The 19,216-nt window shown below is 37.3% G+C and overlaps 1 long non-coding RNA gene across 1 annotated transcript in view; it reads right to left on the bottom strand.

Moving 5' to 3' along the window:
* Positions 1 to 298: 298 nt before the first annotated feature.
* Positions 299 to 19,216, bottom strand: part of LOC122175214 — a 185,832-nt gene continuing 166,914 nt past the window's right edge. The window contains exon 6 of the long non-coding RNA XR_006177347.1: positions 299 to 590. This is a non-coding gene — a long non-coding RNA (uncharacterized LOC122175214). The remainder of the gene's footprint in view (positions 591 to 19,216) is intronic.

Below are 19,216 nucleotides of genomic sequence, written 5' to 3'. Positions count from 1 at the left end.
AGTTACTAAAGCTAGAGCTACAGGTTTCTGCTAGCCCTATTAGTCAAGTGCATAACGACGAATGATATACCTAACATAGAAGTATCAGCAAACAACCTTACAGTAAACAGTTACAAAACTGTTTTTACTGCTTTGACTACATTCTCCCTAATCAGGAATAACCCTGAAAGGAAATGTTCCCATGTATTTCACTAATTGTTTCAAAGATATCCTCATAAAAGTTCAAACCATTTTCAAGCTACTCCGCATTCTTGCAGCATCAGTATTTACATCATTTTATTTCTGGTTCTTACCTTGTTTCCCATGGGCTCCCAATTGTATTTCCAGGTCCCAGTACAGAACACATGTACTTGCAACAGTGGTAGTTACTCCTTCCTTTTTATCGTTGTAAGTGACTTCTTCCACAATTAGTCCAAACACATCTTACTGTATTGTGCTCACAGCTCTCCATCCTGTTCTGCATTGGCCTGTGTTGTACTAGGAGAACATCCACAGTCGAGGACTCACAAGATGTGGAGCACAACCCACGGTATTTGGTCAAGGTTCGGATTCTTCCACGAAGAAACAAGGAGTACCACAAAGACCAAAATCTAAGGAAGCAGAATCATAAAGCCTGATTAGATCTCCAGTCTTGGATTCTGCAGGCAGTACAGACATCCCTCAGAAGAATAGCAAAAAGTCTTTAAGCTTCAAGGATGAGTTTTTCCTGATCCTTTTCCTCCTCTCTGAATCAAGAGTGATTTGTTTGTGCCTCTTGTATCACAGTTTCTATAAATGTTCTCCTGGACAGCCCTTCTCCCTGCTACTCAGTAAGGCTGTATGGGATACACAGCTGGTTCTCTTGGCTCTCAGAGACAGGTGAGTGCTAATAAGGCCACATTAGACTTTGGGAGAGAGAGATTGCCTGTTCTTTCACAGGTGCTTTCAGGCTCAGCTGAAGTGGCAGTACCCTGGCAATAACTTAGATGTTGCAGCTACTCTCTTCTACATAGAAAATTATTATCTCAAACACTACTATGTATCAGCTGTAAGCTACTGGCTTCCTAAAGATCAACATTTAAAAAACAACAATACAATAGCAATGCCAGTTGTTGTGATTTTGTTTCTAAACTAATTTATAACATACAAAAATTTGATACAAAACAACTGCAGGATAAGTTACTTGTTTGTGTTTATAGTTAAAATGAAGGGACTTCTGTTCACCACAGGTAGGTAGGTCTGGAGAGAACTATTTTCCTTGCTTCTCAGCCTAGCTCACATTCTAGAGATAGGCAGATACTTGCTGAGATAAACTGGAGCAGCTTCAGTGGAGCCAGACTATTTTTACAGGTACAGGAAATGTCTCACAAGATCCTCTGAAGAAACCTTCAACTGTCTCTTCAGTTCATCTACTGATAACTCCTTGAAAGAATACACTGTCATGTACTACCAGTCTCATATTGTAGAGATAGAAATGAATATTGAAAAAAATCAGTAATTCACTGAGAAACTGCAGTACAACTTTTACTGAGGAAAAAGAAGAATGTCAACCAGAATAAAAAATGCTGTGTAGTGATGTGTTCTTACTACAGCTTTGTTTTTACACACACTAACATCAAATTGTATGGATCCCACTTAGTACAAGACTCTAGGACTGTAGGTATTGCAGTTTCTGAAGCGTTACAGTATGATCTACTCTAGCTACGGGAAATGAATAACCTTTTCAATTTCACAGCAGATTATATGTGGCGTACCTACTAAAACAACTTGTCTCTTTATTGTTGCTTCTAATAACTCAATACAAAACCTGCACAATTTATGATTAAGATGCACTATTACAGTGATCAAGCTCTATGATTCTCATTATCAAACCATATTGTACCAGTACAGTTTCTACAACTTATTGAAATTTTACTGAGTACGATCCAGCTCATATTCAAACCTTCAACTGCTATGAATAGTTTCACACATGACATCTTAATGCTAAAAAATGGATTGCCAGACATTTAGCTTGGCCTTCCTCACAAGTGATCTACACAATTTCATTTAATATTCCTGCACCAAAATCGTAATTCCAGTTGAGCTCTCTGTCACAACAGACAAACCCTCCAGTCTTTCTGGAGGGTAAGTCACTTGGGGGGCCTGAAAGGATCTTCTGAAAAAGCCATCTTAATCACCAAAGACTCAAGATTATTGGTAACATCTGTCCAGCCCACAGATTTCCAACCTTTGAAATCCAAATTGCTCACATTATTTATTCTTCTCTCAAACTGCTCATCACCTGTTCTGTCAATTCTTTATTATATATATCAAACATCTACACTACTATAGTTATGAGTATTATCTGGATAAATTTTGTACATACTAGCACATACTAGTTCCAGTCTTGTTAGTTCTCCCTGACGCTTGTAAAGAGCATTTCAGATGTGAAATATTTTTGTGATACATCTCGATACATGAACGTCACCAATTCTAGACAGAATGGGAGCATTAAATAAACTAACTAGCTCTCATCTAGCTAACTTTATCTTTCAGTCAGCATTTGTCTGAGCGGGGTCATTGCAAAGGCTGTGATGAGGTCTCTTGTTCAAGAATAAAGCAACATGTAAACTTGCAATTCTTTCACATATTGTTTTCTTTTGTAGGGAGTCATTTTATGTTGTACTCACACTGCCACTGAAGATGAGCTAGCAGCACTCCAAAATGAAATGGACAAGCAGGTCACACCTCTTCAAGCTGTTACTCCAGATTTAGATGTCTCTGTCTCATCTACAATTTCTGCAAGTCTCTTTCTAACCCAAAGCCACTAAGAATTTACTTTGAAAAAGCAAATCAAAACTGAGCATATGTCTGAAGTGCAGAAAGGTTAGGCTAGTATTGACTAATACATCTGCACAGAACGGAATTAACATGTTGGCAAGGTACTGTGTCTCTGCTCACAGGTCCTGCATTTCATGAGGGCTTACTAACTATAGTGCAATGCTAGCTTGAAGTACTCTGCAGCATGTATCCCAGTGATCCTGAATGCCAGCACAATCAGATCAAATCCCCGTTTGTTGCCACAAACAAATTCAAATTTGTAAGTTCACTAGCATCACTTTACTAAAATAGTTCTTTATGAAAGAGAAGTAACTGCATGAAATTTGTTTGCTACACTGGAAGGATTAACTCATTAGGGGAGGGTCACAGTACATCATAAGAAAAATTAACTTGAAATTCCACTTTTTTTTTTTTTTTTTTTTTTTTCAAGTCAGATATGCATGATCTGACCAACACCAGAGAAGAATAACAAGAATTCCCACAGTAACTAAAACTCTTACGGTTTTTAAATTGTTGGCATTGAAAGCTTCTTTGTGTATGTGTAATTCTTGCTGACTATCTATCCTTTCTTTTAGCAATAATTTTCCATTTTGCTTTTAGATATGTGAGAGCTAGGGATCTACTAGAGTGGAATGAAAAAATATACTTTATCTGAACTTCATTTATGTATGTGTAATGTCAGTAGCTTGGACAGCAGGCATGCAAGGCAAGAATAAAAGTTTCCTGAAGTATTTAGATACTTCATGTTATTCTTCCCTGATGAATATTCTGATCTAATGAAGTTTGGATTAAATTGTCCTATTTATCAGAGAAATTATTAACGATCTTCAATACGTAGCATTAATAATGATTTACTAATGTCTCCTTCATCAAAACATAGTTTTTTATTATCAATTAACACTTGAGACAAAGTCTTATCTTTGCATTCTCTATTAACAGTCAGTTTCCTCACAGAATGATTTTTGGTGTGAGTCTAAACAAAACTAATTTAATGTCTATCTGGTATGTTCTGCAATTGTTTCCGACCAAACATTCTGTATGTCTTGTCCAACAGTACCTGTGGATAATTCAGGGTAATCTATGTGTGCTACAGCGATACATACGTAAGCAAAGACATTCTTATTTAGAGCAGAAAGCTTTTAAGGACTTTCACCTCCACTTCTGAGACTTAAAAGCATTATCATACAACTCAAGACTCTCACAAATGGTGAGAATTGACCCGAAGAGTTACCTAGATGATAAAGGAGATCGATGCCTGGCTGCTGCAGTAGCCATGGGGTTCTCTATACACTTTTAAAATTCTTATGTAATTATTCTACATGAAATTTGCCTTCTTTGAGGATGTTAGCAATGATACCATACTGCATCAGACTATTAGTCATAGTCTGAGTACTGTCTCCTGCAAATCTTTCCCCATTATTGCCTGTAGCAATAGATGATGGGATTAGACTACCCTTAGGCAAAATGTAGTACAAAAATCATGTAGGCCCTTGAACTCAGATTATTCCCACAGCACTCAAACTCCGGATTAAAGGAGAGCCTTTAAGTATATTTGTTTCTCTCTAATGAAGTACACACCCTTCTCTGTATCATCTACTTTGAAATATCCATCTGCCAGCCACATACCCTCACATACTAAATCCTCAGAGATAGCTTGGAAAATGGAACACTGAGCGACATATGGAAGTGTGTTTTTAGTACAACATCTGTGTAGGAGCACATTCCCATATACCTCACCAGCATCCAATCTAGCTTTGGCAGGGCCTATATATTACCATCGGTACCTAACATTTTTTCTGCTGTGGAAAACTACAAAGTTGAGTTACTCTTCTACAGGTCTTACCAGCAGCACAGTTCTGTATAAATTTGTGTCACACAGTAATGGAAAGTTTATACTGGAAGTGTAGCATCTTCACCATTCCTATAAAGTTAACACTATACACTAGACCTCGCACTTTCACCTTGCCTTTCAGGTTTCTTTATTTTTTTCTGCATAAATAAATCTTGACTAAATAATCATATTAAAAATAATTTACTAACTTAATCTTCAGATTACTTTTACAAAACATTAAGTTGCTTATGTCTATCTCTTTCTAGCCTGAAGTGTAAATCTTTCTCATAGTATTTTCTGCAGTAACGAGATGTTCAGTCAATACTTAAATCCTTCTGGAAATTAATTTTGAGAGATACGTGCTTTCTCACCTTGATTGCCTCAGTAAAGTCTTTAGCTGCATTGAGCAGAGGCTTATAACTCCTCTCCAAGAGTTTTCCTTTTTGCTCCTGGTTATTAAATAGTGCTGAATTTTATTTGTATTTCATCAGAGTTCTGAGTGCCCTGATTCCATGTCTTATCCCTTGTAAACAGCTTCTAGTTGACTTCTGTTTTATTTTGAAGACCCAGAATACTCAAGTCTTCAGAGGAAAGGGTGTTCTGAAATGGCAGTTTATGAAAGGCTACTGAGAATATCACAGGTTTCTTCAACAATTTATTAAAAGAGTTAGGTAACCACTTAACATAGAGAATTTTTTTTCTTTGTCTTCCCCCTGCTAACAGTATCTGACTATAGTAACAACAGTAACTAAGAGCAATTGTTGATTGATAGCATTTCTAAAAAGCTACTACCAAAAACTCAACTTCTTTGCAATGGAAAGTTACAATCCATCAAGTCAATGTCAGGAAATAATTGTTGTACAGCAGTATTCATGTGGCAGGTATGAATGTGCATTCTGGAAGTACTTCAAGAAATAATTAGCAACTTAACTGAAGCCCTGACAAAAAAACAGTAAAGTGAATCTTTTTGTAGGCAGATATCTTATAAAACATGATTCCATACTATTTTCAGGTCATATTGAATAAAAGATTAAGCAAATTTTCTTCATACTAGCTTTGCTTGGTGAAGAGATGTGAGAGTCCACTTTGTTTGCTTAGATACACAGAAAATCACATGAATATACCCACTTATTTCTGTTCTAAATGTGCTTCATCCTCCCCTCTGACATACACCATAACACTGGTAGCAAAGATAGGCAAAGTACTCAGTCGATGTGAAGAAAATGAGATTACAATCTCAAACACTGCTGGGAGAAGAAAAGATACTGCTATCACCAGAACAGTGAAGCAGATGCAAACCTTGTTTTGCCCTACTCATCTACCGTAGCCCTGATCTTTCCTTTTTGTTTTGTTAATTCAGACTATATCTGCTGGATGAAGGATGGTGTACTATTTATCGCTGCAGTCCTTTGCTCAATATGGGATAGAAGCTGAATAAACTGGATCATTATTTGGTAGTAGGAAGCACATTCTCAAGAATATATCCTCGGTTTTTTTCACCATGTAAGTTCAATGACCTCAAACAAGCTACAAATCTACACATGACCCTTACAAAAGTATCACATCCTATAGCTTTAAGCATCTGGGACAACAACAACCATTAAATATGAAAAGTAAACCACTAAATATGAAAAATTAACAGTACCATAAAATTGATGGAAAAGAACAATAATTTCTACTTTCTACTCATTCCTATTAAAAATGAGCTTTCAAAGATCTCAGCATGGCTCTTGAAAAGTCCATAAATTGTAGATATAATGATGATGATGATGAAAATACTGAAAGAAACAGACATATTGTGCCTTAGGACAGCCAAACCGAAAAGAGGAGCTAGAGAAAGTGTATGCAATACTGACATCAAAGGGCCAATGAGTAGAGGTAGAACATGTAACTACAGAGACTCCTCCCAGGACAAACCATATTGTGTGACCTACTCAAACTTCACAGAACCATCTTGGAATTTCTGTATTTGGGTTGAAAAACACAACAAGGATATGACTGCTAAAACTTTTCTTGGATAGTCTCAATTGAACGGACTACAGCTGCATTAAAATAGTTTTTAAAAATCCTGTACCTCCATTTCCATATCTGGCAATTTTGAGAATAGTAATTACCTCCACAAAACAAGTTAATAAATCGCAAAATATGTGACAACTCTTTTCATAAGATCTAGCAAAAACACCCTCAAACCTGTAAGTTTGTGGAAAAAGTTAAGACTTCTTTTTGAAAAAGCAATCAGTACAAGCAAGAATTCATTCTAGTTTACCATCTCTTAAGGTTCAATCCTGAAGGACAAAGGGATCCAAGAAGGCTGGATGCTCCTCAAGAAGGAAGTCTTAAAGGTGCACCTTTAGGTGCAGGTTGTCCCCCTATGCCATAAGATGAGTGAGGAAGAAGACCGGGATGAACAGGGAACTTCTTTTCAGGCTCCAGGAGAAAAAGAGAGTCTACCTCCAGAAGAACCTCCAGAAGAAGAAGGAATAGGCAACTTGGGAAGAGTATGGAGATGTTGTTAGGATATGCAGGGAGAGAATAAGAAAGATAAAAGCCAAGCTTGAATTCAATCTGGCCACTGCAGTAAAAGAGCAAAGATCTTTTTTACAATCATATTAACAATAAGAGAAGATGAACAAAACCACTGATGATAAGGAAAAGGCTGAGGTTCTCAATGCCTTTTTTGCATCTGTCTTTAAAAGTCAGAGCAATTTATTTCTGGGTACTCCACCCCCTGGCCTGGAAATTTCAGATGGGGAGCAGAATAAAATCCCCATGATTCAGGTGGAAACAGTTAGAGACCTGCTTCTTACTCTACCTGGACTGTCACGAGTCCATAGGGAACAATGGGATCCACTCAAGAGTGCTGATCTGGCAGACTCGATTACTAAACTGTTTTCTACTGTCTATCAGTGTTCCTGGTCAACCGGATAGTAATCAGGTGCTGGAATGGGATGCCCAGGGAGGTGGTGGAGTCATCGTCCCTGGAAGTGTTGAAGAAACATTTAGATGTTATACTAAGGCACACTAATGGTTTAGGGGGCAAATGTTAGTGGTAGGTGGATGACTGGACTAGATAATCTTGGAGGTCGTTTCCAACCTTGGTGATTCTATGATTAAAGCAATACTAGACAGCTTCTGCAGTACGCAACCTGAAGCAGTCTCGAATACTGAAAGCAAGCCTATTTATCATTCCACATTCGCAATACTACTTACATTTAAACACCAGTCCCTTCAACTGGTATTTTTTTTCAATTCATAGCTGCATCAGTAGCACAATTTGGAGTTCTAACAATCAGAATTTAAAAATATGTTTTTAGCTTTATTTCTCTCTGAATTTTGATTTGATTTTGAAAAAATAAATTAAGGGCTTCTTTAAGTGAAATCTCTAATCTTGAAAAACTAATAGTTCCCCTAGAAGTTGATGTAAAGTCAAAGTAGGATGGGACTCCATATTGTAAACTACAGAATAAGTAATTTTGTATAATAAATACAATACAGACAGAAATGAGAGAAAGAGAGGCAGAAAAAGAGAGAACAAAAAGTCTTAGATAAATGGTATGCGGTGGAAGAGACCTTCAGGATCATCTAGTTCCAGCGCTCTTGCCATGGGCAGGAACACTTTGCAATAGACCAGGTTTCCAAAAGCCTCATCCAGCCCGGTCTTGAACACTTCCAGGGATGAGGCATCCATAACTTCTCTGGGCAACTAGCTCCAGTGCCTCACCATTCTTTGAGCAAAAAATTTTTAAGGTAAAATTTCATAAAGGTGATGAATTTGACATATTGTGCAACATTCCTGAACAGATTAATAAAGACTTATTTGCTTTAAAAATTCAGAAATGATTTTCACTAGCAGATTCTTTAATATCATTTGTGAAATTAAGTGCAATTCTGCTCCTTATTGAACAGTGTAGATAAAAAGAGCAGTGGAAATTTTCATACATGCATTTTGTAGCTCACAGTTGGATCCCGCTCAGGCTACTTAGGAGAATTCACAGGAGAGAAGTTTCCCCAGACACGAATAGTAAATACAGAAATATTTCAGAGCATTCAACACTAATTAGTTTAAAAACTGAAATGAATATTCACAGAAATAAATTAATTGTTTGAGACTTTATTCCCTAAGACTTTTCACACAGTTAATTCTAACTAATGTTTCTACGGCAGAAGAAAATCAGTACTTTCCTGCTAGGGCTGATGCCAGCATGAGAGGCTGTATCAGATGTTTCCATATTATACAGCTTCTGGGGACATAATCTTGATTGAAAGACCTTTCTTTCTAAATTGCCAAAGCAAGGTTTCTTAGCAGCAGGTTTTGTAGGCTTTTGAAAGAGCAGAGACTGACTTACAGATTCCAGACTTAAGACATAAAACCATACTTTAATCAAAACTCATTTGGTTATAATCAGTGTGGCAATAGAAATGGGAACTCTCTACACCACTTCAAAAGTAATTTTTCAGCATAGAGACAAACTTAATGGCTTTCTGCATCACAAGAAGCTTGTTGGGGCACTGGTGCAAAGTACCTTACAGTGAGGAAAATGAGTATGTAGATGGCTTAAGATTCAATGTTAACGCTGTAATAGCAAGCAAAGAGGCAGAGCACTACTGGATGGCAACGAATGAGTAACTTACAGGAAAGTTTCCATTTACAGTTTCTTTCCTTTGTTCCCTCTTTATGTACCAAAAGGTCAAAAAATCAACTTACAGTAAGAATTGGGATCAGGGTTAGAGCTAGGGTTACATTTGGATTGAAAGAAAAGCCAAGAGCTCCATTTGCAAAAGGGCTGGAAAGAAGTTGCCAAAAGAAAGGGTAGACTGCAAAGAAAACTTAGCTTCTTGAGCTAAGGGGGGGGATTTGTTTTAAGGTCAGATGTTGTTTGGGTCAGGGTTATAACCAAAGGAAAATGAAAGTGTTTCTTTCCTCTTGTGTTCCATTTTTTGTAATGAAAGTCACCATGACAAATGCAACACCACGCTTTCTCTCAGTCATTTTACACTGTAAATGTTATTAATATGCAATAGGTTTAGCAGAATTACATGTTGATGAAAGAATAAGTACTGAAAGTTGCAACTGAATAGTTCTCTGGCAATGCTACTAGAGGAAATAAAAGTTTAATAAAAGTAGTATTTTAAGTAACAGCAAAAATAGACTTCTAATATCATAAAATGAAAGTTCCAGACTCTTTTTTCATTATTTTCCGTTTTCACTTATTTTCAGAAATGTTTTGTCTTTGTTCCAGATATTTTATTTTACAAGTATGTATAAAAGGGGAGCAAGGTGAGACAGCGGAGTAAAAGTATTTATGTTTTATATTGAAATACTCCTGAGGTATGTCTGACTTGTTCAGGACTCACTAAATAAAGGACATCTTTTTTCCACCATGTAGGAGTTATACGCAGGATCATACCCATGTAGTAATCAGTGTAACAGGGTGAGAGGAACCTTATCCAATTCAGGAAGAACATATGCCAAGTCCTGCAGCTGGGAATGAAGAACCTCCAATGATGATACAGGCTGGGCACTGCCTGGCTAGGGTGCAGCTCTACTGACAAGGACCCAGGGATCTTGGCAGACAGCAAGCTGAGCAGGAGGCTGCAGTGTGTCCTGGCATCAGATCAGGCCAGAAGTTGCCTGTCCTGTATGAATCACTGCAGAGCCAGAAGAGAGAGGGAAGAGATTATTCATCTCCCTTTATTTGGCACTCATTGCCCTATATCTATATATTGTGTCCAGTTGTGAACTCCACAGTAAATTAAGTCCCAGATCAGTTGCTGCAAGGCCAGTGGATGCCAACCAAGATGGCAAGGGCCTTCAGGGCCCTGTGAGGACATGCTGAGGAAACCTAACAGCACCTAACAACAGCATCCCACCTCCTACAGAGAAGGTCTTCAAGAAGACTGAGCCAAACTTTGTACAAGGTGTCTTATTTTAAAAACAGCATTTCTGGGATTTCAAGTGGGAGGGAAGAAGGAAAAAGACATCCTTGGTAAACAATGCCTGGAATTTAATACTGTTGAAGGTATAATCCAGGACACATGCACAAAATAAGAGTATTCCATCAGATCAATTGTGGTGGCTAGTATGCATCTCCTCTTCCATCAAGTATACATATACTGAATTTTACTTCTCTATAAATCCAAATATTTTAAATTTTTCTTGGTGGTAAGTTACCTGATGAATTTTGGGAAGGCTTCGAAATGACACTAAGATGTGAATACCTCCACAAATTACAGATAAATGTAATTCCAGAATACTTATCAAGAGACCTAATGATCTTAAATTCACCTAACACTGTAACAACTAAGCTCACTACAATGATTTGTATAATTGCATTGTCTATATAAAGTCATATCGCAGGTGTGTCACTAGGAAGCACTATCTTTATAAATGGCTACTGGAAAAAATGAAAAGCATGGTTTTGAACTTACTGATGCTGAATCTTACCTGCTCAGAACTAGTGATACTTTCCAATACATTGATCTGAAACAGAGGCATATACTATAATGACTTCCTTTTCTTGCACTGCACAATCACTGCTCACAGAGGATCCTATCCAAATGAGAAGCTTTTGATTTAAAACAAAAACAAACAAACAAAAAAGCAAAAAACAATTCCCCACATTTTCTAGCCTTCAGTCTTATTTTATCCCATTTATTCTCAAGTTTATATAGAGAGAATCAATTTTGTAGCACCTAGATAAAGTGGTAACAGAATTTCAAAGATACCAAAGATGGTGCCTTTGAAAGGGGATGGGGTGGGAAGAGCAGATCAGAGTATTTTGAAGAATTAGAAAGCACTGCCATGTCCTAAGATATGAAAAAACCATCTTGTAGGATTTATAGACTGCTGTTGGGATTTAAATCTGTCAATTCATCCTTGAAATACATTTGACTGGAATTATAGGTAGTGGATCCATATGTAAGGTTAACATCTTTCAGCTCTCTGATGGAAATGTTTTACTGCTGGGGTATTTGATCCTGGGCTTCATCAGAAGGGAGGTGGCCAGCAGTGACAGGGAAGTGATTGCCCCTCTCTACTCTGTCTACTCTGCCCACTCTGCCCTCACAAGGTCCCATCCAAAGTACTGCATCCAGATCTAGGGTACCCAAAACAAGAAAGACAGGGAGCTGTTGGAGAGGATCCAGAGAAGAGCCACAAAGATGATCAGAGGGCTGGAGCACCTCTGACAGGGGAGGTTCAGCCTGAATAAGAGAAGGCTGTGGAGTGACCTCACTGCAGCCTTTTATTACCTAAAGGGAGCCTACAAACAAGAGGGGAGTGAACAAGGGTATAAGTTTACAAGGGTAAATAACAGTAGGACAAGAGGAAATGGTTTTAAGTTGACAGAGGAAAGATTTAGGTTGGATGTCAGGGGGAAGTTCTTTACTAAGAGAGTGGGGAGGTGCCAGAACAGGCTGCCCAGAGAGGTTGTGAATGCCCTGTCCCTGGAGGCATTCAAGGCCAGGTTTTATTAAATGTGGAAGTTGGCTGCCCTGCCTGAGGCAGGGGGGTTGGAGCTTGAGACCCCTTCCAACTCAAGCCATTCTATGACTCTAAGATTCTATGAAGAGCTAATGACAACCATCTCTATTCATATCTGGAAAACATCTGCTATGTATGCTAAAAGGGACTAGGGTAGAGAAATAGAATTATCCATAAGAAAGCAAAGCCATACTTTTGAATGTCTTTGAATACTTCTAACAGCTCAACACAGGTACAGGAAGCTCTGCACAGTGCACTGCCTCATGTGCTTAGAAACAAAATGGATTCTTGAAGAGGTGCAGTACTCCACCTGAAAATAGGCTTGAAATTTGAAGGTGCAGGCATTCTCTCAAAGCACAAGCTGTGAATCTTGCTGGATTTCAGAGCCAGAAGAATAAACGTACAGCGTTTATTGTGTGTATGAAGCATCTACTGCTGAGGGCCTTTCTTATCACAGCTGGAATGAGGAACGAAAGCATCCCTAATAGTTAGAATAATTAGTAGCAAACACGACCATTTTAACGGTTAAGAAGAGGAAAGTGGCTGGAGAGAAGAAAGTTTTAACCATTAGATGAAAATATAAGGTCTATACTGCTTGGCTTCCTTCTGTGACAAAAGCTGCAACTAATAAAGAAATTAGGATAGCTGTAGAAGAACTGTATGCTTCAGAGGTCAGAGGTCATGTCTCCTACTAAAATTTAGCAGGCAAAGCCACGAGATGCCATGTTTTATTGGACCAGGCAAGCAGGAACAGACTGTTCATTGAAAAGTAAAATAATTTCAGATGGATATCCTCTAAGCTTGGTAGTCTTCATGACAATTACAAGAAGGATTTTCCAACAATACCTTCCAGCAGCTGAGACAGCACATGGTCTGCCAGTACTAAAGGAAGAAAACGTGAAGGAGAGTTCTTTAAACAGTCATAGATTTATGAGAAGAAAGAAGATAAAGAAAGGATAGCAATGGTTTGAAACCACAAGTAGTCTCAGATATATTTGTTTTCTGCTCTGATTTGGGAGCTGCATGTGGAAAACGCATTGTATTGATATTTTCAACAAGCAGATACTAAAAGAAACTCATAAATTTGGTGAGCAGAATTTCCAGCTGCATGCTTCCTCTGATTACTCAGATTAGCTCCCATCCTTTCTCAGAAAGCTTCAATTTTCAAGTTCTAAACCTTCTCTCAAAGGGAGAGAAGAGATTTCATCCTAGCTTTTGGCCACAATGTATTTGTGCATCTCACACTACTGAATGCAAATCTGGAATCCTGTATTGCTATTTGTAGTTATATATTTAGCTCTTAGACGCAGCCACTCAAAAACTTATTCCTTTATTCCAGATGTTACTGTCAGCTCTGTGTTGATTTGAAAGCAGCTCCAGGGGCCATAACTGAATCTGTCACAGTTAATCAGGAAGAGAAACAGAAGACACAGTTTCCAAAATGCAAGGAGATAAGACAGATGTTTTAGTTTTCAGATACGCAACTGTAATCCCATTTTCTCCTCCTTTTCATTGACCTTTGTTGCCTATTGTCCAGATTTCTTGGAAACTGACCTGGTTTTCAGTAACTTCAGACATCAGTGATGTCATTCTGAATTCAAAGATCCCGTACATGTCACCATTACCTTCCCAGAATGATAGTTCTGTAGCACCTAACTTCTGCAGACAAGCTTAAGATTGTAATATATAACCTCATCACAATCCAGAGCTGCAAAGGAAAAACAAGATTGCCCCTGGACATACGACATTTTACAACTATCTTGCTCTGTAAGTGTAAAATAGAGCAAAGGCAGATTCAAGCAAAAGCAGTCTGACGAAACTTACTTGAAATAGAATTGGACAAATTTCCTTCCTCCACAAGACTCCACAGATACATGTATCCAGATTTAAACATCCAATAAAATAAAATATTTATTAATAGAAGTGTAAATACTACCAATTATCCATACCAGGTAACTATCCTTTGGAATCCATTACCTTGTAAGCATGACATAGAAAATACCCATATGCCCCAAACCCTTGCCTAGACAGCTATCTTTGGATTCATAGGATTTTTCAAAGGATTTTTCAAAGGACCTTTTCCCCCCACTTAAATAAGTTAAGTGTCTTTAAAGAGACAGTCTTAATACCACAGCTGAAGTACTACTGAAATTATTTTCCTGTGCAAACAATTATTTTCAGATTAAAACAATATACTTGATGTTAGCTTGCTTTAACAAGATACCCTGAGTTACATAAAATAGCTTTTAAAGCTCAAATTATTTTCCCTTCTCCAATCTAACACATACATGAATGGCTGCCTACATAAACTGACAGCAAATTGGGAGCCAGATTGCCTTGATACAAAACGTTTATCCCCCATTAAGATTTGGGAGTAAATTCCAATTGATAGATTTCAGTTATTATTATTAATACCTTCTTTTGAATTTTGTTTTAATACCATGTGCCATGTTTCCTGGATGCATGAAAAATGCTTCTGCATTGCTTGCTTGCAGCACTGGAAGCTTCCCATCGATATGCTCCATTCCTCTACAAAGAGTTAAAGCTGAAATAGGAGCACTGTGCAGGGAGCATACTGGATAGACTGTGCAAACGTGCAATAAAACCAAATTAATATAAAATAAACATTGGTCTCCCTAAAACTGTCACCCTTTGGTCTTTTCCATTCTTTTTTATTAAAGTTAGTCTATCATTTCTATTCATATTACTCAAGAGTATCTTATAGAGCTAAAAGTTGAATGAATTAATTCTCTCTGGTATATTGGAACAGCTAGGTGTATTTCTCAAAGTGTATTATTTCCCAAGGTATATTAAGTGCAGGCATTCCCCTAACACTCTTTTCCTCAAATTTGTTTATACTGCTTATACTTTCTTCACTTGGTTACTGTAAACTCTGGATCCTCCCTCCATCCCCCAAATCAGTCATCCTCCACACTAGCAGTTGTTGGCTGATACAGAGAAGCAACTAATCACAAGTGGGTTCTTTACTGCTTCATTTCTGCATTCCTTGTATATACATATCCTACTGTAATTTCTCAAGTGCTAACTAACTGTGAGACAATAAAACATAAGACGTAAGTATGTAGATTTTACTTAATGATTTTTCAAAAACACACACCAAAAAAACATATTTTGGTACTAGATTCTTACGAATATATGAACATTTGAGAAACATTTTAAACTGTAAGAAAGTAATTACAGTTAAACAAACTGCAACAGAGAAGCTATAAATCATAGTTTGAAGAGTAAGACTTCACTGACACTGAAGCAGTGCTCTCTCACACAGCCTTCCTGAGCACGCAGTCCATCATGCTGTTATTATACTACTTTGAACACTGCAGCTTGCTACAAAGAATTTTATTAGTTAACCCAGGTGGCGTGGATAAAAATACAGGAAGAGACATCTTTGTACTTATTACTTCAGTGTGAATTTTACAGGATTGCAGCAGTTACTGGTGTATCACATGCAGTTTCAAAGAGTGAAACTTTGTATTGTCTTCGAATGAACTGAAGAGAGGAAAAGCTCTTTTGTCTTATCTCCAATAAGCAGCTTCTCACAATGAGCAACCACTGAGGAAACTTCCACTATTTGCTAGCATCACTTTTCTCATCACCTGAACAACTCTGTTATTTAATGGTATGGAAGATGAGGCAACCTGTATTTAGGAAGCCAGGGAATTCTTCACTGTCCTTACTGAACAGCTACTTATCACTTACTGGAGAATTCATATCATTTAAGAGAAATTAAACACCAGGAGTCTTAGACTGTCCAGCAATTAAAGAGAGATTATATTCCTTTTACATCTTCTAACGCATAAAAATGAGAGCTCTGTAGGAATGTTTGATTATATACTTAATTATATTTAATAGAAGTTCAATAAAATAGAGAAAGCAGGAGAAAGAAAATAAAAGTGCTGCATTTGACAAATTCATTGCCTAAAAGGAATATGTTGCTACTTTTAAAACAAATAAACAATTGATTGGCTTCTTGATTTTGAAAAACAGTTATAATTGAATAGCAAATATCCTTAGTTGAAGTCTTTATTAAAGAATCTTTATAATTTTTTTTTTAGTCCAGAGATTTGGCATTTTGTTTTCTTTATATAAAAAACAAGAATTAGTCAGCCCTAACCAAGACTGAATCTGGAACAAATTTACTTTGGTCATACATGTATGAAACATGTAGAATTTACTAATATACTGATCTAAATTCTTTCAGACAATGCCCTAGAAACTGTCATGACATCCACGGCGCTAGCAAGATCTTTAGAAAACATAGTTCATTGCTTCTTAACATTTTAAAACCCAGAATTGTAAACATTAATTGTAATGAAATAATTAAAATTCTTGAGGCATTTCTATCCACTAAGATACACTTCCACAAACTCTCAGAAAATAGGAAGGAACTTGTGCCTTACAGAAGTTAAAGCTAATTTTCTGTTATAGTTGGAAATTTCTGATACTGGGGGGTTAATAACTGAAATGATCCAGAGTAACACAACCTGTCATTATCTTTCTTTTCTTAGGAAAAAAACAAACAAACAAAACAAACCACTAAGTCAGTACTTTTGTGTGATTACAGACAGTTAAATACCAACTACAACCAAAAAGTTTGAGGACAACCTAACTCCAGGCGCTGTTACTTTTAAGACAAATTATTCATAGTCAAGGTTTTCCATAATTCTTTCTTACTTGGGCATTCAAACACATAAAGTATTTCTTCAAAAAAGACCAGAATATGAACCAAATGAGTGTCTTAGCAAAACCTTTTCCAAGGACAAACATCTGTAGAGAAAGCACATAATTCTGTGTGTCCCTGTATGACGGTCAACATTTACTAAGAATGAATACAAGCATGACAGGACAGGTGCAATTATTTGTTGGATGGTATGCATCACATTAGATGCACAGGCAACAGCTAGCAATAAACAGTATTCACACCAACAGTTGCTCTAAGCTGGATTTTAACAGCCATAAAAAATTTCTTCTTGTTGCTTAAAACATTCTTAATCTCATTCCATCCTCCTGCTTGCAAGATCTCAGGTCTGGAAGCCACTTGCACTCCCTTAGAGTACAGACATCCTCAAATTCTGCTTTCTCCATGTATCACCATGAGTTTGTACAGTTTCACAGAGTTTCTCTAACAGCCATCTATAAAGCATTTTACAACAGCTTTTGCAGGTTTCACACGCAGATGGGTCCCATGTATCCCTACAGCTATGTCAAGACAGCTCCAGCAGAAATGTATATTATGTCTACAAACATGAAGTTTTGAGATCTTTTCCAGAATAACTAATTCTAGAATGAGCGTCAGAAGGGGGCCAGCCCAACAACCTCCTCTGAGCAGGATCAGCCCAGAACAATGCTTTGCCCACAGAGTCCATAGCCTCTCTGGAGATCTGTCCCAAGGGCTTGTTGACAGAAGTAGCATATTTAGCTGTACTTGCACAAGGGCAGTTATCAGCAAAGTTACGACAGATTTTTATTTTTTTTCAGAACACCAAGTGGTGATACCTATTTAGGATATAACGCAGACTTCACACTTGTGCTGCTTTTGAAAATGGGACAAAATATTTGAAGACGTGTGTCTCACAGACTGCCATCTGGCTTCTGCTCATGGTTCTTTGTTAATGTACTAGCTCCCCTCGAGCTTCACAGCCCCCCTGAGCACCACAAACCGCAGCAGGCAAAGCAACCTGCCCTAGAATACAGAGCTTCAGCACACGTCAGCTAACCATGACAAACGCTTGCTGCCTCCAGCTTGCTTAGAAGCATGACGTTCAAGATACACCTCTAAACAAGATGCCAACAAACAACAAATCTTATTCTGTATCACATGCAGCACATACGTGGTCTAGCATATCACCTAGATTCCAAAGGTTCTCTTCTGTGGTTCAAATACAAATTAAAAAAAAATAATTTTACTTTGCCTTTTATGAGCATTTGTAATAAACAATGAAATCAGAACTAAAAATTTCCAGTGTACTACTGTGATCCTCTAAACCACCATTTAGCTTCCAGTTATGACTGTCAGTGCAAGCAGCTCTTAATGTGCTTGCAAATTCTCAAAATTACCAAAGCAGTGACATTTAACTGCAAAACTATTAGCTTTACAAATTAGATCAAGTGCGATAAAGCTATAAACTAAATTACATATCTGGACAAATAGGTACATGCACACATAGCAATACAAAGAGGGAAAAGAAGAGAGAGCATGCAATCAAGAATGAATGAAAAGGATCTGTGCATGCTGATTAGCTATTCTCCAGTTAATCTTTTAACAACATGTTTTTCCTCAATGAGTAAATTGTATCTGTTAGAAATTCTGAATTCAATATTTAAAAAAAGAAAATTTTAGAGAATTATCAGATCCGTTCTTTAATCTATGCCTTTGTTTAAAAATAGCACTATAAAATCATTATTAATGGAAGTACTGGTGATCTACATTCCATCAGTCCACAAAAATTGATAAACTTTCAATAGTTCAACTGTCAGCATTTTCTTGACTGTTTTACTGATACAAATAGATTGAGTAGGCTGAGCTTTAATTTTGGTTTTGCAATAACGTTCCTGGAAAACGTGATCTGGCTTTCAAACCACTGCAGCAATGCAGCTGAAAAAATTAAAACATATTTTACTGTGAAAGAGCACAAATAAAATCATCTTCACATAACCAGCATTTATTTTATATTTTATGTAGATACTTTATCTTTGAATATTTCACTGCTAGAAATCAAGGGTGAGCAGTAAGTCAGAAATTACTATCTGTGTTTGAACTTTGATAATTGAGCATCCAAGGCCTGAGCACATGCTAATGAAAAAGCTATCTTTGTACAGTCCTTATGATAAGAGCTGCAAGCATCTCTCTCTCATTTCCACTATTCTGAAAATTACCACCATTAAATATTCCCCAGAGAATGTGTCACACACTTGTCAGTGCACAAACATGCTCCTCTTTCTATTTTGGGGGAGGGGAAAAGGTTAGAATAATTAGGAGAAAATGAATGAAGGTGAGTAATGGCAGCCTGACATGTGATGAATTGCTATCTCTTGGCAGCTTCATCTAAAATAAGGTATAGAAAACAGATTTTCAGAACATACAG

Source organism: Lagopus leucura, unplaced genomic scaffold (genome assembly GCF_019238085.1).
Source record: "Lagopus leucura isolate 7727_CA_CO unplaced genomic scaffold, USGS_WTPT01 Super-Scaffold_739, whole genome shotgun sequence".
Lineage (NCBI taxonomy): Eukaryota > Metazoa > Chordata > Aves > Galliformes > Phasianidae > Lagopus > Lagopus leucura.
The sequence above is the reverse complement of the archived record's forward strand: the minus strand, read 5'-3'. Positions and strand labels throughout refer to the sequence as shown.